This window comes from Thalassophryne amazonica, chromosome 14 (assembly GCF_902500255.1).
Source record: "Thalassophryne amazonica chromosome 14, fThaAma1.1, whole genome shotgun sequence".
NCBI lineage: Eukaryota > Metazoa > Chordata > Actinopteri > Batrachoidiformes > Batrachoididae > Thalassophryne > Thalassophryne amazonica.
Genome location: NC_047116.1, coordinates 39751947 through 39773358, shown reverse-complemented (window position 1 = coordinate 39773358; position 21412 = coordinate 39751947).

The following is a 21412-nucleotide window of genomic DNA, read 5'->3' as shown; positions in this document are numbered from 1 at the left end:
ATAGCTAAGGTTGTGCCGCTGTATAAGACTGGGGATAGACACCACTTCACAAATTATAGACCTGTTTCTTTGCTTCCACAATTTTCCAAATTATTAGAAAAGTTATTCAATAATAGATTAGACAAATTCATAAATAAACATAAATTACTTACTGATAGTCAATATGGATTCAGAGCACATAGTTCAACATCACTTGCATTAATAGAATCAGTTGAGGAGATTACAAACGCCATAGACCACAAATTACATTCAGTTGGAATATTTATAGACCTTAAAAAAGCTTTTGATACAATCAATCATGACATATTAATCAATAAACTTGAACAGTATGGGATTAGGGGGGTGGTGTTGCACTGGGTGAGAAGCTACTTAAGTAACAGAAAACAGTTTGTGAAGTTGGGGGAATATACATCATCATGCTTGGACAATGCTTGTGGAGTCCCACAGGGGTCAGTATTGGGTCCAAAACTGTTTCTAATTTATATAAATGATATTGTCAATGTTTCCAAAATATTAAAATTAGTATTATTTGCAGATGACACAAGCATTTTTTGTTCAGGGGGGGATTTGCAGGAGTTACTGAGGAGGATCAGTATAGAAATGGGAAAATTGAAAATATGGTTTGACAGAAACAAATTATCATTAAACTTAAGTAAAACAAAATACATGTTATTTGGCTATTGTAATACAGACATACAGGTTCAGTTACAAGTCGAGGGGCTAGATATTGAAAGGGTACATGAAAATAAGTTTCTGGGGGTGATAATAGATGATAAGATAAACTGGAAGACTCATATAAAACATATACAAAGTAAACTGTCAAGAAGCATTTCAGTTCTAAACAAAGAGAAACATATTCTGGACCACAACTCACTCCGCATTCTTTACTGCTCACTGGTTTTACCATATTTACAGTACTGTGCAGAGGTATGGGGTAATACTTATAAAGGTACAACACAATCAGTATCAGTAATGCAGAAAAGAGCTATAAGAATTATACATAATACTGGCTATAGAGATCATACAAATCCACTATTTTTACAATCCAAAATCTTAAAATTCACAGACTTGGTTCATTTTCAAACAGTACAAATCGTGTATAAAGCAATAAACAATTTACTTCCAGCAAATATTAAAATATGTTTTTTAACAGATCAGGGGATTGCAGTCTGAAGGGGAAATTTTATTTAAAGCATCAGTGGGCACGAACAACATTAAAAGGTTTCTGTATTTCTGTCTGCGGGGTGAGGATGTGGAACAGATTGGGAGTGGGGCTCAAGCAATGTCCAAGCATGAACCAGTTCAAACAGCAGTACAAAAATATGTTTTTTTCTAGGTATAGGGAGGAGGAAGGGTAATGAGGGTTAGGGTGTTTTTGTTTTTGCTTCAGCTTGTAAATATATAGTATTTTGTATGTAAGTAGGTATGTGTAGGTGTATATTTATGTTTGTGTATATATATATATATATATATATATATATATATATATCGGGTTAGGTGTGTAGGAATCTATGTGCATATGTGGCAAAGGGTATTACTGGTTGTGGGGAAGAAGGGGTAGGGATAAATAAGCTGATGCTTCACCCTACCCCTTTTCGGACATGTTGGGTACACAGTAGGAAGTTTTTTTTGTTGTTGTCTTCACTGATCTATCTAGTATTTGTTGTTGTATCAAATATTCGAAATAAACAGTTTTCATTCATTCATTCATTCATAGCATTTTGTCAACTATCACAAGTCTTGGCTGGTCTCCAGCCATTGTGTTCTGTTAAGACCCTGTCACACATAGCAAGAATGTGCAAGAACCAGGACGAAACGGCACAACTTACCATAATCAGATGCAGTCGGGAGGGAAAGAGGCGTAGTCAGCCATGTCAGAATGCGTCCAGATTACCTCGTCCTCACCTGCACAATGGCATCCAAACCATATGTGGACAACAGATAGATGATACAGACTGCCGTCAGACGGCCATAAAAAGCGCTGAAGGCTGCCTAATGTCCAAATGCCTGGATACCAAAAATGAGACCGGAGTGGGAGTGAGTGCTGTGTTTCTCCCTTTGCACAGTCCCTGCCAGTACTGGACACTGGAATACAACCAACATATGGACCGGACTCACGCCGTATGTGTCAAAGCTGCGTCTGACGCATGGTGTGACTGCTTGGCCCACTGCCAGCAAACTTTCAGCAAAGGTGTCCATTGGCACGCACGCACGGGTGTCACCCGTGTCCATGTGCCCCGTGCACATGCTTAGAGGCTCATGCAGCTGTCATGAACACACACACAGCTGAGTGATCATTCCAGCTTTGCATGTGTGTGTGGCGTGCGTGTGCGCACGTATCACTGGACACCCTTGTTGAAAGTTTCAGCAGTCACACCATGCGTCAGATGCAGCCTTTCCAGCGAACTTTAATTTTTTTTTCTTTTTTGCTCATTTCAGAAGCACAACGCAACTCTGTACATCATGACGTCGGTTGGATTATCACATGGGATTTCATTTCTGCCGTGGTTATTTGCAGCACACAGCAGCCTGGTGAGAGGCTTTTTACTACAGGCTGTGGTTTGGATTCTCTGGACTCTGCGCTGTCCTAGTTCCGTGCTGGAGGTGAGTTTCATGCTTAATAATCTTGTCATGGCCTGGAAATACAGTTCCACATCACACCTCCTACAGAGTTTAGATGGTGATCAAGTAATAATATAATATAGTATAATATAATAATATATATATTACAGCTGTTAGATCTGTTCAGCTCGGTGCCTGACATGCACTATGATGCATTACTGCGCATGAGACCACGGAGAGGCACAGCGGCACACGGTACTTTCAGTTTGATTGTGCGCTGTTCACACCCACTGTGTATGATGAATGCATGCCACATACATGTTATTACATATAAACATTTCCTTTGCCCTCCCTGGCCCGGGTCCAGTGGAGGTGGACATCCGTGGCACAACATGCCGGCAGGCTTTGCTGTAACCGATCGATCTCAGAGCTCATCAACCGCAATCAGATCAGAATGACGACCGAATTGCGTCAGAATGACACATCCGGCCACAATCAGCATATGTGTGATGGGGTATTATTTACATTTACACCAGCAATGCATTGAAACTGAATTGTGTGAGTGAAAAATATGTTAATATTTGCGATCATTGATGCAACCCCATGCAGAGTCTATTGAGAGTCTAGTATGACCCATAAGATCAAGTTAAGAGCGAGTTGAGTCATGAGAGTTTATTATGACTGATTATGAGATCCATGTATCTGTTAACTGGAGACACACAACTTGTGCAGTGTTCAAAACAGTTCAATACACTTGCATATCTATTGGAGGCCAAAGGGAGTGATGGAGAGTGATAGTGACCAAGAGGGATTTTTTCTGATCATGGAGACCCCACTGTGACCAGCCTGCAACCTCAGTGGGAGTCAGTGGGAGTGAGGACGAGCAGAAGCCGTTTTTCGATAGCAACTCTGTCATGGACTCTGTGTAAACAGAGTGTATACTCAAGTTTTCCATTTTGCTATCATTTCCTATTGGTTTATACATTACTTTTTGAAGCCAAAGTTCTGATAATAAAACAGCCTCATAGTAATCTAACCTTCATAAAATTGTAATTTAATTATATGTATGGTCATTTTTGTTTACTGAGTTATGCTTACAAAATATGCTGCAAATCTGGATATTTTCATCAGCAATAATAATCTCATTTGATCCAGTGAGGATTATCTGGGGATACAAAGAGATAGAAATTCAAAACTCACTTTAATAAAAAGAAGAAAAAGTTCCAATTGGCAGATGTAAAATATTCCCATCCGTACCTGGGTGTTGGATGTATTTCTTGTAGCTGACCATTTTTCAAACAGTGGCAGGAATCCTAAAATTGCATGTGATCCTGACAGACAGACAAATAGAATGCCTAATTGGTATAAATGACATGCAGAAAGCAACTCTCTGGTTTATGGGAGCCATACAAATTACGGCTACACAGCCAATAGTGTCGGCAGCACAAAATTTTAGAAGGTGAGATACAGTGGCTTGCAAAAGTATTCGGACCCTTGGTATTTCGAGCATTTTAATTTATTTATGCCATTTCAAATATAAAAAGTAAATCAGACCTCTCAGTATAAAACTTTCTAAAATGATCTTCCTTAAACTCAAAGTCAAACTAAATCTCTACAACTTCATATACATTAATAAAAAATATAAAAGCCAAGATGACGGGTTACTTAAGTAATGGGCCCCTTTGGTATAATTCCTGTAACTAACCAGTTTATAGCCAGTTTTCTTCAGACAGGTCAGGGGACGGATATATGAACATTTCCAAGTCACTGAATATGTCTTAGAGTTTATTTACATCAGTTATGAAGAAATACAAACAGTATGGCACTTTATGGTAAATCTGTGTGGAGTAGACAGTTCTCAAAAACCGAGTGAGTCTGCAAGAAGGATAAGAGTGAGGAAAGCCACCAAGACACCCAGACAACCCAGAAGAAATTATAGGTTTATGTGACTAACTGAAGAAATTGTGCGTAGTGCATGTTTTGCATTTTGTATCACCTGTTATACAGCTTCATGATGAAGTGGAAAAGAGGAGGATTTTCTTAAAAAGAAGAGCTGAAAGTTCAGCTACAATTTGCCAGAAGGTACATCTTGGATGCAAACTGAGATCTGATGTTTTGGTGAAAGAGAATCCTTCTCTGCTCCACTTCATCATGAAGCTGTATAACTGGTGATACAAAATGCAAAACACACACTATGCACAACTTCTCCAGTCACAGCCACAGAAGCCTATAACCTCTTGTGGGTTGCCTGGGTGTCTTGGTGGCTTTCCTCACTCTTCTCCATCTTGCACAGTCACTCAGTTTTTCAGAACTGTCTACTCCACACAGATTTGCCATAGAGTGCCTTTCTGTTTGTATTTCTTCATAAATGATGTAAATAAAGTCCAAGACATATTCCATGACTTGGAAATGTTCATGTATCCATCCCCTGACTTGTATGAAGAAAACTGGCAATAAAACTGGTTATTTACAGGTATTATACTAAAGGGGCCCATTACTTATGCACAGTGATGCCGGTCTAATCTGACCACTTTTTTAGTAACGAGTAATCTAACACGTTAATCTTTCCAAATCACTAATCAGATTAAAGTTACTGCTCCATGTCACTGTGCGTTACTATTATTTTTCATTGTGGGTCGATAGCAGCATTAAACTTGGTCCGTGGGCAGGAGGTCGGGGTTCGACTGAACTGCCCACTTTCAGTGAGCTGTGAGCTTTTCATCTGCGGTTTTTTGCAGCTGCTCGACTCGTCCTCACCTCTTAAAGCGCGGTGATCAGCACACCTGCACTGAGCTTTACAAAGACATTTTTATGCTTTTTTCTCCTTTATTTAGAATTCTGAGCTGATCCGCTCCGTATCATATCATTAAAAACAGCTGATCCTCCGCGACGCGTCAACAACTAACACTATTTTCCACACAAATGCACCTAAACTCTCTTTCTGAGGACCACATGATGTGAAAGCGCAATAAAACTTTCTTACCTGTAAATCTGGTCATGTTTTCTGCATAAATAAATGTTATCCATTCTTTGTGCTCAAACACCAAAGCAGGGGCGAATCCAGATGGAATGGGGGCGTGGGGGAGGGATGTGCCCCCCCACCCCCCACAACACCCCTAGATTAAAGGTCCAGTTTTGAAGCCGTTTTTTACTACAACTACTAATATTGCTTAAAATAATAATAATTTCGACAAGTAAAATGTTTAGAGAGAATTTAAATGTTAGAAAAATGTTAGAATTTAATAGTTACATTTATAAACAATGTAGGTTTGAAATTGCAAGTTTTACTGTTACAGTGCTGTCAACAGTTAAATATGAGGTCAAGAAAGAGGTCTTTATTTTACTTTTTATAAAACAAGTATTTATTTTCATTGAAGTCAAGAAAGGGGGACTATAAAGTGAGTTTTGGCAAAACAGGTATCATTGTCATGTTGACGTGGGTTGTTGTCGGCAGCTGGGGAAAGTAACTAAAAAAGTAACTAGTAATCTAACTAAGTTACTTTTTCAAGGAGTAATCAGTAATTGGACTACTTTTTCAAAGTAACTGTGGCAACACTGCTTATGCAACCCATCATCTTGGCTTTTATATTTTTAATTAATTGCAATTAGGTTGTAGAGATTTGTTTTGAGTTTGAGTTTAAGGAAGATCATTTTAGATTTTTTTTTTATATTGAGAAGCCTGATTTACTTTTTGCATTTGAAATGCCATAAATAAATTAAAATGTGTGATGTATCAAGGGGCCAAATATTTTTGCAAGCCACAGTATGTTGGCAATCTTTCAAGACCAGTAGGGTGGTTATAGTGTGATAAAATGTTCCCCATGACTGTAAAACTAAAGAAAATATGATTGCTCTTGAATCCTTGATGCACTGTAGATTTTGTCCTTTGGCTTGCTGTACTTCATCTGTTCCCACTCTCTCTCACACAGATTTAATAGTTTGATAAATCAGCTGAATGAATGAGAAAGCAATGACTTTGATACTTGAGACCAAACAACTCTGTTTTTAAATCACTTTTTTTAATTTGGCAATCACACAGAAAGTGATTACACTTGTCCAGCTAATGAGTCAGAGAGTTGGAGCTATCAGAGTGTTTATGATTCATAATCTGAGTAAAATTAAATTTCACTTTTAACATATCACCACATTTATCACTATAGCAGCACAATGACAAGAATTAACACATTTAAAAACACATTCTCCAAGTCTGTGTAGCCAGACAATAAATAAAACATCTTCAGCTAATGTATGTTCAAAAGGTTATACATTCATTTAAAACTGGACACAGTGTGTGAATGCGACTTTGTGTTAGCCTAAGCAAGAATTAGCATATTTAACTATGTGATTGGAGGTTAGCATGTGCCAGTGTGATTCTCATTTACTGTGCTACAACAAAATCCAACAACCTCAATTTCAAAGGTGTATGGCACAACCAGACTGAGGCATGTTTTTAATTTCACTCATTTTCTTGATAGCAGCAGCAAATTACCATGCTAATATTTTGCCATTGTGACCATCAAAGTGCCACCTCTGCCAATTGGCAGAGATCAGAACCAATTTTGTCAATCTAGCTCTTTGTTAGAGAATTTTCAAGTACAAATGTATAAATTTCTCAACCCTTCCTTGACCAAAGTTCTACTGGCCACACAATTTTATCGTGATTACAAGAAATGTGCATGCTAGTGTACGAAAATAGCATCCACTGACTGTCTGACATATTCACCAATTTGGCAGCAGAGCATGTGATGTTTTCCTTTTATATGGTCTTTGAAAGCATGTTCAGGATGACTTTTTATTGTTTAAAGTTAAATTGATTTGAAATTTTGGCCAGTCAGATGTCCAACATAAATAGAGCTAAGAGATATTTTGTATACAGAATGATTGTGATTTATATAACGGCTGAGTGGATCATTGTCATTTGATTGGATCAAATGATCCCCCCCCCCCACACACACACACACAAAAGTTCTACTCAAACTGTTACTATTTATTAAAATTCACATTAAGTACACATATAGCAATGAACATTTACAATGTTATAATAAGTAAGGCCAATAACAGTAAAGAACAGCAGCACCATTTATAATGTATAAATAATAAATAACAAAAAAACAAAACAAATAACAAAAAATTCACTTTTTGACACTTTGTTGTCAGGCAGAATAGATTTGGACCTAAGTAGTGCACTGACGGCTAACTAGGACTTTGTTGACTTATAAGGCACTCAAAATCTTCAAACTACACGGCCCAACTATTTGCAAACGTGCCACATGCCTTGTAATATCCAGATTAGTTTAGCGTTTAAAGCTACATCACATCAGCAAAGCCAACGCAACCTAGCTTAAGCAGCACCACTGAACATTAAGTAATCAAAACAATTTAAACCTTTAACACGTACTTACCAGCAATAGATGCAGGGGCATCATCTTTTTGTTTCTTTTTCCTCCGTTTTTCAGCTCCAGACTTCTACTGTCACTTCATTGTTTAATTGTGGCATAGTGGCAATTTGTCGTCTCATGTCAGAATCGAATGTGGGCTAGCAGTGCTACTTCAGTTAGGCGCAGGGTGGCCAGATTGGGTGTTTTCCCATCCAATTGGTTTGTTTAGGGTAAAAATATGGCACTGGATGAGTTTTTTGTATAGAATTGCCACACACATTTTAAAAATCAGTTCAAATTGCACAGGATTTAGTGCCTCCATGCATTTTTGAGCATTTATTGGACTGGAAATCGTCACATCTGGCAACCCTGGTTAGCCGACACAGCGAACAGAGAAAGACGCAAACAGGGCTGTACCATTTCAGGGAATTGGGGCAGGGGTGGATGGGGGCTTTATATTAGGCAAAAAAAAAACTGTTAATTTGCCCCAATTAAGTAATGGGGTAGGGGCCTACACAATGTTTAAAGACAAAAACGATGGGCCTATTCATAAATAATTCATACTGATTTTGAAATGTAATAATGTAATAATTTCAACACATTTTTCAGTCAATTGGAGGCCCTGCAAACTAGTGCAACATGGTTGGTGCCCCATGCAGGCTGCGTAGTCTGCTTATGTCGAACGGCGGCGCTGGTCACATGACATGGATTATTCATCCCATTTGTGTTGTGTTGCATTTAGCGTACAAATTTGGTTCCATTTACCCTGCAAATTTGCTTGCATGTGTTTTGTACCATTGCACGCTGCGAACCCTGCCCACACACACACTAGTGGGGGCGGCGTTTATCTAAACATGGTGGAGTTTGTTATGCTGACAGATGACGATTTGAGCAAGCTAATTCACGGTGCTAATTCTTCTAAAACACACACACAAAAAAAAATAAACAAAAAATGACGAGGCTCGCATGAAAACCTGGACAAATTTCTGACGTGATTTTTTTTTTATTTTGAATTACATGAAGTCAGTGCATGGCATCATGGGCTACATCATCAGAATTATTTTTGAACTGTCTAACTGTTTTTCCAAATTGACAGAGAACAATTTTGGACTCCTATTTAAAGTTTGTGTTGGACTGTTGACATCAAAGCAAATAATGAACGGTTTTACATTTTTTCAGTGGAATGAATATTTAATTTGGTGAAAGCTGGAATGTATTCGTACCATTGAACTCATAAACATCCATTGTTTGTATAATATGAGAAGTAGGCAGTTTAATATTATACTCAACAAAAATATAAACGCAACACTTTTGGTTTTGCTCCCATTTTGTATGAGATGAACTCAAAGATCTAAAACTTTTTCCACATACACAATATCACCATTTCTCTCAAATATTGTTCACAAACCAGTATAAATCTGTGATAGTGAGCACTTCTCCTTTGCTGAGATAATCCATCCCACCTCACAGGTGTGCCATACCAAGATGCTGATTAGACACCATGATTAGTGCACAGGTGTGCCTTAGACTGTCCACAATAAAAGGCCACTCTGCAAGGTGCAGTTTTGTTTTATTGGGGGGGATACCAGTCAGTATCTGGTGTGACCACAATTGCCTCATGCAGTGCAACACATCTCCTTCGCATCATCCATGAAGAGAACACCTCTCCAACGTGCCAAACGCCAGCGAATGTGAGCATTTGCCCACTCAAGTCAGTTACAACGACGAACTGGAGTCAGGTCGAGACCCCGATGAGGACGACGAGGATGCAGATGAGCTTCCCTGAGATGGTTTCTGACAGTTTGTGCAGAAATTCTTTGGTTATGCAAACCGATTGTTTCAGCAGCTGTCCGAGTGGCTGGTCTCAGACGATCTTGGAGGTGGACATGCTGGATGTGGAGGTCCTGGGCTGGTGTGGTTGCACGTGGTCTGCAGTTGTGAGGCTGGTTGGATGTACTGCCAAATTCTCTGAAACGCCTTTGGAGACGGCTTATGGTAGAGAAATGAACATTCAATACACGAGCAACAGCTCTGGTTGACATTCCTGCTGTCAGCATGCCAATTGCACGCTCCCTCAAATCTTGCGACATCTGTGGCATTGTGCTGTGTGATAAAACTGCACCTTTCAGAGTGGCCTGTTATTGTGGACAGTCTAAGGCACACCTGTGCACTAATCATGGTGTCTAATCAGCATCTTGATATGGCACACCTGTGAGGTGGGATGGATTATCTCAGCAAAGGAGAAGTGCTCACTATCACAGATTAGACTGGTTTGTGAACAATATTTGAGAGAAATGGTGATATTGTGTATATGGAAAAAGATTTAGATCTTTGAGTTCATCTCATACAAAATGGGAGCAAAACCAAAAGTGTTGTGTTTATATTTTTGTTGAGTGTATGACTTTAAGCTTTATCGAGTGAATTAAAAAAATTATTTTGAACAATTAATAATTATAATCCACAAGAAAATGTCAACTAAGAAACAATGCTCAACAATCTTCATTCAGTCAGATCTTACTATCAAAATATGGAGATAGAACTTCTTCATTCTTAAAACAATGTTATACAGTGTGCTATCCCTCTGGAGCCCAGAAACATATGAAAAGAAAAAAAAAAACAAAAAAAAACAAACAAAAAAAAAACTTTGAGATGGACTCACTGGGGACTCCATGGAATCCTCAGGGTGCAATGTCTAATGTATTCTCTGTTTTTAACATTTTAGAATTACAAAGAAATTTGTCCAAAATGTATTCAGGAGCTCAAAAAAACCTGCTGTCTCTGAAACACTTTATTTCAAAGCACCAATCTGAAAAGCATTGTACTATACAATCAAGACCTTTGGAAAAAATTACATAACAGCATTAATAATTAGGTTTAGACAACAAATCTTTGGGCCAACTGATACTTTAAGCACTGGCTTTGCTAAATGGCCTATCTGGCACGATATCCATAAGCCATTAAAAAAAGGCAAGATATATAAGTTTGTATACTCACACATGCAGAAGAAGGATATATACGAGGTCTGTCCATAAAGTATCGTACCTTTTTATTTTTTTTTTTAAACTATATGGATTTGATTCATATGTTTTCACGTCAGACAAGCTTGAATCCTTGTGCGCATGCGTGAGTTTTTCCACACCTGTCGGTGACGTCATTCACCTGTGAGCGTGCCTTGTGGAAGGAGTGGTCCCGCCCCGTCGTCGGATTTTCATTGTCTGGAAATGGCGGAATGATTTGGGGTTTTTTTCCATCAGAATTTTTTCAGAAGCTGTTAGAGACTGGCACCTGGAAACCATTTGAAAAATGTATCTGGCTTTCGGTGAAAATTTTACGGGCTTCACAGAGAATAAGGTCTGTTAGTACAGCTTTAAGGACCCCTTTAAGGATGCTCAGCGCGCCGTGCTCCGAACTGCGACGACGCGGCACAAGCCACCGGACCATTTCTAAGCTGATGGCTCTGTGGATACGAGACCGTCGTGTGCTCTTTCTCTGGTTATCACAAGAGCTGGACATCAGCCATTTTCCAGCAGATTTCATTTTTAACAACATATTTTGTCATGGAAAGCCGCGCGGAGGCTTCGCGCATCACGACCGATTTGCTTTGGAAGGAACACCTCCGTTTCGGCGTGTCAGAGGACAAGTTTGGAAATTAAAATACATTGAATTAAAGTGATACTATTTTGTGCAGTGGGAATTTCTTGCACATCAGCCTGCATTGTATTTGCCTCTCACTGCTGCCATCAACACATCTTGCTTGTTCATTCCATCTGGGCTTCAGCAGATTAAGAATTCAGTTGGACTGAGATCAGATGCTGTTTGTGTATAAAACATTTTGCAGTCGCGCCTGTATCTGAATTATGCAGCTCTGCCCTAGAACTATGTAGAGAAAACAGCTCACCAAATAACAATGTGAAAGCGCCAAAATGAAATAAAAAAATGAGCTCATAATGAAAAGGTAGTAAGTTCCAATTTGATTACATGTGATTTGTTTATCCATTTAATTCAGAATAAAACAGGAGAAAACTGGTACTTCACACATTTAACAAGTAGTTAAGATCAAACAAAATGGGAACAAAACATCCAACAAAAGGATATCCACATCATACAGAAGTAGTCTTAAAATATTCATCAGCAAAAACAGAAATAAAAGGAACATTGCAGCACCTATCAATTCAAAGGAAAAACAAAACAAAAATGCTTCTATATTCATCAACAGAGAAAATAAACTGCAACATGACATTCCTATTGAATCATCTCTCAGGGAACTTCCCACTAGTCCTAGGGTCCACCAATCCTAGTATTAAGGATTCCATGTGGAAGTTATTTTACAATTATGCTATATGTTGCACTAAAGTAGGATAAGTAATGTTACAAAAGTGTGACAATTTAAAAACAAAACATTTAATTTTGAATTCAACAGATTTATAGACAACAGTACAATTAAACAAAATTAATGGTGTATGTCAACAAATCATATGTTTTATTTTTGTAAATTGAACTTTAAAATCAGTTTGGAGTTGTAATATACACCATCAAATAACATAAAGAGTTTAACACCAACGGACCCTAGGACTAGTGGACCCTCAAGAGGCAACAAGGCAATTATTTCCCATACAATGTATCATACACCAATTGCAATGTTATTTGTTTAATATCAAATTTACCAAACCTGATTACAAAATTCTAAAGAAGTCAGTGTTCATGAAACTTTCAAAAGACTAAAATTACAGAAATTGCATAAGAGGTTTTAAATAATCAAATGGTGCTATTTTTTTCTTCCACATGTTAAAGTTATTTAAAATTATTAGTTTTTTTCCTGTTGATGGAATATAGAGTGCCTAAGTGAGTTTAAGTATGAGGCATGAAAAATGACAAATAGTTGTAATCCGATCTGAGCATTGAGACCAAAACAGATTTACAAAAATGTTATGTGACCCACATTTCAAACTACCTACAAATGATGCTTGAAATTGATTTGAGGGAAAAAAAAAATACATTGACGTTTCACTCTCCAAGCTTGCAGCATGCACTCTGACTCAAATTGGATATGGGCATACAGTAAATCAGATTTTTACAGGCAGTCTGAACAAGACTTTAAAGAGGCTCACAGAATGTTCTTCAGCCTGAAGACAAAAGCAGCTGCTACCCCAATAAAACACTGAGAAACAGTCACTGTTTCTCCTGGCTGTCTGTAGGCATGTGAAATAACTTTCCTCTATGACCTGACATCTCTAATTGATAAGTTGTCGGATGGATCAGCACAGTGTGCCTGCTCTGAAAATCCCTCATTTATAGAACCCATTCAGCACTGCTAATGAAGGTGTTGATCATTGTCAGTAGGTGACACTCACTACATGGACTGTATACTCTTATATTGTCAGTGTGTACGTATACACTGACTCTATCGCTGTCAGTGATTTTATTTCTTTTTTTGTCATCCAAAACCACTCACATGCATGGTATAATTTTACTGCACATTAAACACTGTGTATCATGGCACTAAATATGATTGTGAGGGTTCTGCATTTATTCATTAATCATCCTAACTTAATTACATGACTTTCTGGGTTTCCAATTGTCCTAAGGCTAAGAACATGGGATTCACTGACTTTCTGGATTTGGTCATCAGAATTCTGTGTTCAGATTGTGACAGGGTTGAACCTGTAGATCATTTCACTTACCTTGTCAGTGTATAAGTAATGTCTTGAGGTCACTGGGGCAGAGAGATGGCTTGGAAGAGTCTATGGAGCAATGAAGTAATTGGACAGAGGTGTTTGGTAATGTTGATATCTTTGCAGGTGCATGAAGGTCCAAGTCTTTGGGGACCTAGTTCTTGTATTACTTTCTGGTTGTGACACCTGGTACCAGCTGGATCTATGTCTCATCTGAGGATCCTTGGGTACCACTGAAATGACTTTGGCCCAATCTTAATAACCTCCCTTTGCCCTACAACTTCACCCTTTCACCTTTTCACCCTTTGCCCTTTCCATTCATTTTTCACATCAATGTGTAAAATGAAAAGTTGAAAGGCAATTGGACCTTCATGTCAAAGAACTGGTTCAAGAAGGTCACTTGAGGCGTGCCATAAGGGAACTTGGCTATGACATGTTGAGGACTACTTTGAGTGCAAAAGGCAATGGCAAGACCTATGCTGTTGTGGTAGATAGATGGCTAATTATGAGAGGTGGGGATAGACCAGTGGTTGCCATCTACGACCCAGTGGGGTCCTGCAGTGTTGCAATTGTGGTGACACACAGCACAGGCACATGTTCTGTTCCCAGACCTCACCTGACTTACAAGATAACTCAATCAATTCAAATCTAACACAGGCTAAAACAATGCCCACCAAATTCACAATTTCTCAAGATTCTCATCATTTATCAAATGTCAGGATGCTGACAGAAAATCAAATTAGCATGTGTGTGTACTTCTTGTTCCTCTGTACCTGTTACTCACAGTATATACTGATGTAGCTGCAGCATGTTTGTGTTCTTTCTACAATGTGGCCATTTATTACATCTTAAATGTGTTTTTTCAGTGAATTGTGCACCAGTATAATTGATGATTTCAACTGTGTCAGTTAAATAAGTGTGACATTTTTCCAAGAACATTTAATTCTTGAGTTACTTCAGGCTTGGAGATTAGTCATTTAAAAATATACTACTGGCTGCAAAGAGGGAACATTACTCTCACTTAATTAATAATATGCATAATCCAAACTTCTTATAATATTGTGGCCAAACATACTCAGGTGCACCCATCTATTGGTAGTTTGCTGTTTACAGCTCAAGATTTCATGATTTTTTTCAGCACTGTCAACCGTCCCGTATTGGGTGGGACAGTCCTGGGATTTACCTTTTATGTCCCGCGTCCCACATGGGGTGTGTGGGATGCCCATTAGTCCCTCAATTGTGTGGGTATGGGCATGCCCCCAGACCCCCCTAGTTACGCTTCACGCCCTTGGCACTCACAACCACGTGTGGGTGTCCCAAATTGGTAAGTTCAAATGTTGGCAGATATGCTTTTTTGTGAAGAAACTGGAGGACATCAGGTCAAGTAATTACAAATCTTTAGTCAGTCCATGTGATCCTATGATCTTAGATATCTATTCTAATTTAAACATTTATGGAAAATGACTTTGACATTATTTCACTTTGTATGTTCTCACAAGCTGGAAATAGCACCAAGACTGCCACTTCTCTTTTTGATTCACTGCCTACAGCATTTAGGAGTCTGTGGCCCTTAGTTGGATCTACTTTGAGTATTGTTAACTTGTCACTAACAGCTGGTTAGCTGGTTCTGTCTCTGCACATTTGAAATACACAGTGATTAAACACACTCTTAAGAAACTCAACTTAGATCTTCAGTCATTGACAAATTATAGAACAATTTCAAAGTCTGCTTTTTGTTCTAAAATCCTTGAAACTATAGTTTTAGCGTCTTGTGGACTACTTCTTCAATACTGATCTTTTGAACCACTGAAGTTGTCTTTTAGGGTATATCAGTCTACAGAGACAGCGCTTGCAAAAATGGTGAATTAGCTTTTGATGGTGACTCAGACACTACCACAGCACTGCTTTTGGTCAACCTTAATGCATCCTTTGATACAACTGGTCAATGTATATTGGACATGCTCAAAAACCACTTTGGCATCACTGGGTGGGTTTTATTTTGGTTCACATCCTATTTGTCTGAGAGATATCAGTGTGTCTTGCTTAAACACTCGTCACACTAGAGCACGAATGAGCCAGAATGATGTGCAAATGAGAAATTGAACAATAGTTGTGAAAAATCGAGCTGCACTCGAATGCCTCGTACAGCAGTCGGCACATTCGTGCGCCAGAGCACATGCACTCCGCATTTGTGTTGTGCTCATGTTGGAAGTCTAACACTAGTGGAGTTGCAGTCATACTGCAATGTGACTGCAGTTGAGATATTTGTACGGCAATTTGAAGCATTCGAATTGCATTCGGAGGGCTGTATGAATGGTTTGAGCATGTCAACTCCTTGTCAAATGTCTCAACCCTCCTCCCCATCACACCAGAGCATGAATGAGCCTGAATGCCTCATGAATGGATACTCAAACAACAGTCGGGCAAAATCGAGCTGCATCCCAAAACCTCGGACAGCATTCGTGGGTACATTCCACACAGTTGGCCACAATCGGGCACCCAGCACGAATGTGGTCACACGCACACCACTGTCAAGCTGCAATGGAGCTGGTGAAAGATCGAACGGTGGTCGATGTCCAACCGTACCGCTGTCTGAATGCAATCACAGCATTCTGATCGCATTCTGGATCAGGCACACCAAATCCTGCCGGCATGTCCCGATTGTGCCCCCGGTGAGCCAGACACCCCTTGCATCCTGTTCAGGGTATGCAAAGGAAATATTGTAATGTGCAAAGTCTGTGGCATGCAATCATTATGTGCACTACACGTAAACATTGCACACTGATGCCAAATACACTGTGTGTCACAGCCAATCAGTGTGTCTCAGAGCCATGCTGCACCGCACATGGCTGCCTGGGCTGTCACATCCATAATAGGCTCGAGATTAGAGGTACAATGACATCCGGCTTATGGGACAGATAATGTACCTGTATCATTGTATCCAACATGCGGGGCGATACATCCTCTGAGACAGGGTCCATGTAATACAGGTACAATGGATCTGTAATATCATGCTCATTATGGGTGTAAGTGGTGCACTGCAGAGAGCTTTTGACTCACTGTGGGGCAGGGTGCCAGGCAGCTACACGTGGTGTTACAGCTACGATGGTCATCATAATTCACATACATTATGTAACCAGTGAGAGGGCATGGCTATGTGTCTGTAACAGCCTGGTCAGGTGAGCTGCACAGCAAGTCAGTGCATCTCAGAGCCGCGCTACACCCAACCAGCATGATTAGAATTAATAGTCACCCTTGGAACTGCCGAACTATCACATTCAGGCCTGCTGGCAAAATGAGCTGGATCTGCAGCCTGTGGTCACCAAATGATCGTTTGGTAATTTACTTAATAATAATTTGTGAACCCAAATTCACTGTTAAATTCAAACCAGATTTATACTCATTAAATTTCTGCATTTCCTTCTTTCACTGCTTTCCCTTTTTAATGTCTCATTATTAACAATTCATCTCAGTGATAAAAATATGAAGTATGTATGCACGTATAAGACAATGCAATTTTGATTACATTACAATTTCTTACATATTGTATGGTTGCGCCCCGGTAAGGTGCTTCAAATATTAATATTAGTTATTCATTACATATAATTTTGGTGCACTGTGTAAGGCCACCCAATATTAAAATTATTAATTAAATTCCTTACATTTTATTGAGCCCGGTGAGCCGCGATATAATTACATTTAAGCCCCTGTCATACATAGCAAGAATGTGCAGGAACCATGCCCAACATGGCAAATATTGCCATAATGCGATGCAGTCGGGAGGAAAAGAGGCATGGTCAGCTGTGTCAGAAAGCATCTGGATCATCTCATCCACACCTGCACAATGGCATTCAAAACACATTTATACAACAGGTAGATGACACAGACTGCTGTCAGACTCTATAAAAGGCACTGCAGACTGCCAGATGTCCAAATGTCTGAATGACAAAAATGGGACTGGAGTGCTGTGTTCCACAGGTGTGCGCAAGTGCGGAACAGGGGGCCACCTGGACCACGGACTACCCCCAACTCCTCTTCTTGCATCGCCACCTGCACACCTGGTATCATTGGGCTGTGGCTTCCTGTTTCCACTGCAACGCGGGCTGGGTCTCTACTCTGCAGATCTCCATATCAGTACACACTATTTCTGCAGCATTTGTCCTTGTCCAATAAATCTGGCATCCTTCATCCATTAAGCCTCGCTGCTTTTCTTTGGGTCACAACAACAACAGAAGTTTCTGGCCAACATTATGGACTCTGCAGGGTCAGACAAACTCCAACAAGTTCTTTCCACCAAGGGCACCTTCCTGGGTCAGCAGCAGCAACAATTTGCAGCACTGTCAGATCACGTCCATGACCTCACCCAACAGGTTTCTCACACACACACACACACACACACACACACACACACACACACACACACACACACACACACACACACACACACACACACACACACACACACACACACCACTCTGTCCTCACTAACAGCAAAAGTCAATAAGCTTACCTTGGTCACACCTCCTGCTCCAGTTTCCACTCCTGTTCACTATTACAGGCCTCGCATCCCCCAATCTAGTCTCTGAACCGTTTATCTGCCATCCAGAACCATATTCCAGTGATGTTGAGACGTGCTCTTCCTTCCTCATGCAGTATTCTTTTATTTTCTTCCAGCGACCTTCTCAGTGTTCCTCTGATCTCAGCAAAACATATTACGTCATCAATTTGCTCTGGGGGGAGGCCCTCAGTTGGGCTACCGCCCTCTGGAGCACGGATTTACCTGTGCTTAACTCTTTTTCACATCTTTCCAGAGAGTTTCTTTTAGTTTTCGATCATCCCCAACATAGCCATTCTGTTTCCCAACAACTGTTGTCCCCGAGACAGGAGCAGCAGAGCACCATGGAGTATGCAGTCGACTTCCGGGTTCTTGCTGTGGAGGCTCCGCAGCGCTGCAAAGCGTCTTTATTAATGGACTATCTAAGACATTAAAAGACGAGCTGGTGGTCTGAGATGAGTCAGAATCTCTGGACCAATTAATCTCATTAGCCATCCATTTCGACAACTGGTTAAGGGAACGTCGGCGGAGAAAAGGTGGAGGGCTGACCGGAGTGCTGCCGCTCATTTCACTACATGGTCTAGACCGGGTCCTTCTTTCCCAAGCTCCACTGTTGTGTACATCCCCAAATCTCCAGCTCTCCCTGCTGATGAGCCCATGCCCCTCAGCAGGGCCAAATTATCACCCCAGGAGCGCCAGCGGAGACTGGAAGCTGGGGAATGTTTATATTGTGCTGCCACTGGCCACATCAGCAGTTCGTGCCCCGTGCGGCCAAAAACCAACGCTCATCCTAAGACTCTGGGCTATGTGTGAGCCAGATAACATTCATGGGTGTTCACTCCAGATGCACCCAAATCGCGGGCACTCTTTTGTTTAACAACAGTTCTTTATCTATCCCAGCACTAATTGACACTGGGGCTGAAGGGAATTTTTTTGGATTGCAATGTTGTAATCAATTCTTGCATCCCGGTGGTGGCACTGGACATGCCCCTCTCAGTGCATGCTTTAGACGGCACTCCCCTTTCAGCTATAACACATCAAACTGAACCAGTCACTTTATTGGTATCTGGGAACCATCGGAAGACAATCCAGTTCTTTATGTTTTCTTTCACCACCACCACTCCCCCAGTTTTAGGTCATCCCTGGGTAATCAAACCCAATCCCATATTGATTGGCCAACCGGGACTGTCACACAGTGGAGCGAGGTCTGCCACCGTGAGTGTCTCCGATCATCCATTCCACCCAGTGCTGTGGTTAAGGAGGAGGATGCTTCACCCCCTGATTTCTCTGTAGTTCCCACAGAGTATTACAATCTTGCCGATGTGTTCAACAAGGATCATGCTCTGCCACTCTCCCCACACCGTCCCTACTACTGCACCATTGACTTGCTTCCGGGCGCGAAGTATCCGGTCAGTCAGCTCTACAATCTGTCACGCCTGGAACGCGAGAAAATGGAGACCTATGTATATCTGGGACTCCTTGTCTGCTGGGCTGATACGGCACTCATTGTCCCTGCTGGGGGCAGGCTTCTTCTTAGTCGGGAATAGGATGGAACCCTGCGCCCCTGCATCGATTTCCGGAGGCTGAATGCCATAACAGTCCGCAACCCGTACCCACTCCCCCTACTGGATTCTGCGTTCAGCCCCCTGCAGGGGTCCTTGATTTTTTTTTTTTCCAAATTGGATCTCAGAAATGCCTATCACCTAGTCCGGTCAGGTCGGGTCAGGGAGGGTGATGAGTGGAAGACAGCCTTCAACACACCTCTTGGGCATTTTGAATATCTGGTCATGCCCTTCGGCCTCACAAACACTCCCGCCACCTTCCAAGCTCTTGTCAATGATGTCCTTTGGGAATTCCTCAACCAATTTGTTTTCGTCTATATTGATGATAGCCTCATCTTTTCACCAAATCTCAGTGAACATATCAGGCACGTTCACTTAGTACTCCAGCGGTTGTTGGAGAACCAGCTGTTTGTGAAGGCCCAGAAATATGAAGTCCACCATTTCCTTCCTTGGTTTCATAATTTCTCCCAACTCTGTCAAGCCTGATCCCAGTAAAGTCACTACTGTAACTCAGTGGCCAGTTCTGACCTCCAGAAAGCAATTACAACAGTTTCTTGGTTTTGCCAACTTTTACTGTAGATTCATTCAGAGCTTCAGTCTTGTTGCCTTGCCTCTCACAGCTCTCACTTCCCCGAAGGTACCTTTTCAGTGGTCTGCCTCAGCTGACAAAGCCTTCCAAGAACTCAAACACTGGTTCTCCACGGCCCCGATCTTATTCCAACCTGATCCGGATTGCCAGTTTGTAGTAGAGGTTGATGCCTCCGATTCCGGTATCGGTGCTGTCCTGTCTCAGGGGGCAGCCACAGATGACAAACTCCATCCATGTGCCTTCTTTTCCCGCCGGCTGACCCCTGCGGAGAGAAACTATGATGTTGGAACCGGGAACTTGTGGTGATTAAGGAGGCTCTGGAAGAGTGGAGACACTGGCTGGAGGAGGCCGCAGTTCCATTCACTGTCTGGACAGATCACAAAAACCTAGAATACATCAAAACAGCTAAACGTCTCAACTCATGCCAGTCGAGGTAGTCTCTGTTTTTTGGACGCTTCAATTTCAACCTAACCCACCAACCTGGGACCAAGAACAGAAACACAGATGCCTTATCTCACCAGTTCGAACCTCTCGGATCCTCCTTCCACATCAGACCCAATCCTGCCTCGTTCCATGGTCATGGGGGCCCTCACCTGGGATGTTGAAAGGGTCATCCAGGAGGCTTTGGACAGACACCCAGATCCTGGAGGAGGACCTCCCGGGTGGCTTTTCATTCCACCAGAAGCCCAATCAGAAGTCCTCACCTTCTGTCATACCTCCAAGCTCGCCTGCCATCCTGGAGTCTCCCGTACTTTAGACCTGGTACATTGTTGCTTCTGGTTGCCCTCAGTTGGGGCGGACATGCGCGCCTATGTTCAGGCCTGTGCCATCTGCACCAGGGGCAACTCTCTCCATCGTCCTCCTGCTGGGTTTCTTCACCCGCTTCCCACGGCAAGCCACCCAGGGTCCCACGTCTGCCTGGACTTTGTCACGGGATTGCCTCCATCCCAGGGTAACACTATGGTCCTCACGATCGTGGATCGGTTTTCCAAGGCGGCACACTTTGTGGCTCTGCCAGCTATACCATTGGCCCAGGAAACTGCTGACCTCCTAGTCCACCATGGGGTGCAGTTGCATGGCATACCCTCAGATGT